This window comes from Tasmannia lanceolata, unplaced genomic scaffold (genome assembly GCF_043159265.1).
Source record: "Tasmannia lanceolata isolate RefF3 unplaced genomic scaffold, GAP_Taslan_0.1 ptg000037l, whole genome shotgun sequence".
Taxonomy (NCBI): domain Eukaryota; kingdom Viridiplantae; phylum Streptophyta; class Magnoliopsida; order Canellales; family Winteraceae; genus Tasmannia; species Tasmannia lanceolata.
Genome location: NW_027518714.1, coordinates 4,108,600 through 4,113,587, shown reverse-complemented (window position 1 = coordinate 4,113,587; position 4,988 = coordinate 4,108,600). Strand labels below are relative to the sequence as shown.

Genomic DNA, 4,988 nt, shown 5'->3' with positions numbered 1-4,988 from the left:
TCATACACCTGTGACAGAATATGCTATATATTTAATTTCATAGTAAAACTTGCCCTGCCAAGAGGCTTTCCCGCTTACAGGTAGTTTTATCATGTAATTCTATAAGGTTGTTTATCTTTATCCGGTCCAAATCCTCCTTTGGGAGAAAATGTCCAACAACTTGCAAGAACTTGGGCAATGTGTATTTTTTAGCTAAACTATCTCTCAAGTTTTTCGTATAATAGCATCCCCTATTCGGATTAAGGATGCTCCATTGGATTTAGTGACTATGTTCGGGTCACTAGAACGTTACGATAAGGATCTAATAGACACAATGGCCACGTTTGGATACCAACAAGATTTAGATTTGGATTTAGTTGATATTTTGAATTAGATCAGATCCTTAGAATTTCCAAATCAGTTACAACAGTGTAAAAAATTCTGTTTTCTGCGAGACATTATTTGGAAGTCAACATTTGTGGCAACTTCCGTCACCATCGCTGCTTCTCGACGTTGCTTTGGCAGCAGCTAGACATCCCTCCCTCCCTCACTCTCTCTCTCTCACACTATCTCTCTTAAAACATGATCATGAAGATGATTGATGTGTTTTGTATCCAAAACTCAAATCCAAATCAAAATACAAATGCATGAGGTAGAATTGGATCCAATTGTTTCCCCGCATCTTATCCATTAATCTTTGAATCCAAATCCAACCGACGCCCCTAATTGCAACATGATGCAGCTGTCCATAACCTTTGATAAAACTCTCATGCCCAATTCAACACAGTCATATATCCAACAAGTAGAAGGTAAAATCATTCGCAGTACTTTTGCTTTTTTTGTCCCATGATCACCAATGAAATGGGAAGACAAACTTCCTTATGTTTTTAATCTTTGTTGGGAAGAACCATGGGGATCTGATTTTCAAGGACTCCGGTGCCCAAAATAATGATCGTAGCCATTAATCTTGTGAGGTACCTCTAACTAAAGTAGGCCCCATCTATTGGTAACTGCTATGTTAACCCAACATGTGCCAGGCTGGCCTTAGTGGAGGGAGAGATGCGCTCATGTGACGAGTCGATCTAGCTATAGCCCTCGTGAAACAAAAGCGGTGAGTCGATAGTTAGAGATATAGTCCCACATCGGCTTGCGCAGGGGAGGGAATAGAAGCACTCGTCTATACTATAAAAACGAAAAAAAAAAAATGGTGAGGCATACTTACCTGGGCGTGGTCTATCGGTGATCAAGAAGGCCGTTTGCCTAGGGCAGCTGCCTCCATTGCACTTTGGAGGAGAGTTGTCCTACCATCTCCCTAAGTGGGAGAGTGGACGTCATAATTTGTGTCGGGGGGGGGGGGGGGGGGGGGGGGAGGTACGCGTACGCGCGGCCCCTCCAATTTGAATCAAGAATTTTTTGGGCATGCCCCACCGATGGTTCCCACATCGGAAAGTGATCTATCTGACCGATCATCCAATAACGTAGGCCCAGTTATACACTTTTGGGTACAGGTGCCTTTCACGGCCATTCACTGTAGAAAGACTCCTAAGCGAGATCTTGTCCTAGGGGTGCAATTTGGGATGGGTCGTGTTGATCTTTTGCTACTAAGAAAATGAATTGGACTCAACCCGAACCTGACCAGATTCTATGGTAAAACCTCAACCAAAATTCCAAAAATAATTGACCCGAGTTGCATCTCCATCTTGTCATTTTCTTTTTCTTTCTTTTTGTGCATCAATTTGTTTTTAAATGCCCTAATATAAAAAAAGACCCCAAAAAAATTGTGATAACAACACTGACATATTTAGATATTGGCATTGCTTTGTTCTAGCACAATTGTATAATGTGAACCCATCACTGTAAGTATGGAGATCGAGTGGGCCATCAAATGCCAGTAGGGGTGCAACTAGGGTCGGGTTGAGGCCAACCCGAACCCTACCCGAGCAAGTGAGCAACCATTTGCTCAACCCGAACCCGACCTGAGTTCCAACCCGACAAGGTTCAACCCTACCAGACCCAAGGAACCCTTTCTGCCAACCCAAATCCTACCCGACCGGAGTTCAACAGACCCAACCCTGCCCAAACCGAGATTTTAATCTTAAAATATTATTAAAAATATCGGGTTGACTCGTGTCGGGTTGCCCAAGCCCTCAACCCGAACTCAACCCGGGTTGAGAAAACTCAACCCAAGATGACTTTTTTTTTTTTTTTTTTTCCGGGTCGAACCCGTTGGGTTTGGGTAGAGCCGCCTGAGTTGCACTCCTACAGCTTAATGGCCCTACAACCATCATCGGATGATTCCACACCTTTCGATCATGGGTAATGAATACGATGCCCTTCAAAAATTCTTCCCGGTTGACAAACGAGGCACAGCCCAAAAATCACATGAATGGATGATTAATGCACTAAGAATCGGACTAGTCACAATCTTTACAAAGTCCTGTCATCACTACAATCGGACCTCAGGATTGTGTAGGGGTGCAACTTAGTTCGGGTTGGGTCAGGTTGAGGCCAACCCGACCTGACCCGAGTTCCAACCCGACCCGACCTGAAAAACCCTTTTTGCCAACCCGAACACAACCCAACCCGACCCAACACAAGATTTTATGCTTAAAAAAAAAAAAAAAATTATTAAAAATGTCGGGTTCACTCGGGTCGGGTTGCCAAAGCCCTCAACCTGGGTTGAGAAAACCCGACTTGAACTCAACCCAACCCGACTTTTTTCCGGGTTGAACCCTCCCAAGTTGCCCCCCTAGGATTGTGCATGAAAGACAATCCTGCAAAGGTTCTTTTAAATGAGATTTTATATGGTGCGTGGCCGTATAGTCCAGTATTTGTAGAAAAGTATTGTACAGTCCACTCCATAGGATGATTCAAACCGTACATTTGATGAGCCACAGCATAAATAAGTTGTGCCCAAAAATCATTTTCATGGGATGATCTAGCACACCGATCTATTAGGGATGCATATTATGAAAATCTATATAGATCGGAGGATTGGGATCATCCTGTGTAATTGATTTTTGAGGCACAGCCTATTTACGTTGTGGCACATCAAATGGACAGTTTGGATCATCCTATGGAGTGGGTCGTACATTATTTTTTGAAAAATACTAGACTTTAGGTCCCCACACCCTACAAAAACTCTGCTTTAGAATCATGCATATTCATTTATTCTCATCATTTTCTTCTTCTTCTTCTTCTTCAGGGGAGAGACTCCATAGTAACTGCTCTCGAGTAGTGGTCGTGGTGTGGTTGTTTGTGGTATTGATATTAACTTCGAGCTATACAGCCAGTCTAACCTCCATGCTGACGGTCCAAAGATTGGAACCGACGGTAAATGATATCGATTCGTTAAGGATAACCTCCATGCCATGGTTAAGTGCTACAGTGACTCGTTCGTCGATGTTTTGCATTTCCCCTCCCAAAACATCAAAAAGTTCTAAACAGCCGACGATTATCCAGAAGATCTCAGAAGTGGAAAGATCGCAGCCGCATTTCTTGAGCTCCCCTATCTCAAGGAATTCCTCGCCAACTACTGCAAAGGGTTTGCGATGGCTGGTCCAACCTACAGATTTGGAGGATGATTCGGCTTTGTAAGTAGTTTCCTTTATCCCACTGAATATTTAATGTCCAATATATATAGGCACTTGGTGGAACTTTTGTTTACTTGCCACTTGGTGGATCATATGGAAAGAGAGGAACTCTAGAGTCTTTGAGGGTATGGCTAAATCTCCTCATTGGCTCTACCTGAAAATTATCACCTTGGTTATTTCCTGGGTGAGATGTTTACCTTTGTTCCGGTTTGTTTCGGCATTTGACCTTGGGAAGGGTGGAGGGAGTTATGTTTTAGTAGGGAGAGAAGAACTCAAATAGCGCCAAGATGGGAGCCCCCTCCTCATGATATGATTAAAGTGAATTTTGATGGTGCTAGTTTTGGCAATCCGGGACCGGCCGGGGTGGGAGGTGTTTGCCGTGACGATTGTGGTGATGTTCTTTGGGCATTCTCCGGTCCAATTGGTATTTGTGATGCATCGGAAGCCGACATTAGGGCAGCTTACCATGGAATTAAGAGACTTAGTAGAGGCATGATGGATAAAGCTATTGTGGAAGGGGATTCTTTGAATGTGATTCGGTGGCTTAAGGGAGGGGTGGCTCCTCCTTGGAGATTCCTAGCACTATTTGATGAAATAGAGGATTTAATCATGGGATCATCTATTGTGTTTTACCACGTCAGAAGGTCAGCTAATGAGAAGGCGGATTTGCTGGCTCGGCAGGGGGTATCTGGCGAATTGCTAGAATGGTTAGACTATCTGCCGCCATGAGGAGTATAGCGCATATTTGTATCTTTTTCTCACTCTTTTGATTTTCATATCTTGTATTCTTGGGGTGTTCCATCTCGGACTCCCATTTTTCTGTAATGCAATCTTGCCATTTAAAAAAAAAAAAAGAATAAAAGAAGGGAAATGATATCTGCGCCAAGTGTTTCAATAAACATGCGCTCCACTTGTTTGTCGTGTAGTATTTAAAGGGTTTAAAGAGCTTTTTGAGAACCATAATATCCTCTGAAATCCCTTTAAATACTAACGACAAACAAGTGGAGCTCTTGTTTATCGAAACACCTTGGCGCAAATATCATTTCCCTAAAAGAATAAATAACGCCTTCTCCAACAGCTTAAGCTATTGGAGTAAATGGTTGTTTCACAAGCCGGACCGGTTTGTGCAGCAAATCCACACAAGAAATCTGGGCCTTGTGGTTGGAGTGGTTGATGGTTGGAGTAAGTGGATTAGAGCTGAGGAAAAATCTAGCTCTAATACTACATGGCAGAAGCGTGTGGAAAGAAGGCGAACTTCTTCAACCTGGCGAAGAACACCTTCTCCTTTGATGAAAAATTCAGATCTGAAATTCTTTATGCACAAGTCCTGAAGTCAATATTTAAAAAAACAAATACTTCTGCTACTGTAACTCCATCTCTAAACCAACTAGGATTAGGAAGATAAACTCTGTCTCC

At 42.9% G+C, this 4,988-nt stretch overlaps 1 pseudogene; it reads left to right on the top strand.

Annotated features, from left to right (window-relative positions):
- The first annotated feature begins 1,193 nt into the window (after window positions 1-1,193).
- LOC143862882 (U1 spliceosomal RNA) lies at window positions 1,194-1,372 on the top strand (annotated as a pseudogene).
- The last annotated feature ends 3,616 nt before the right edge of the window (window positions 1,373-4,988 follow it).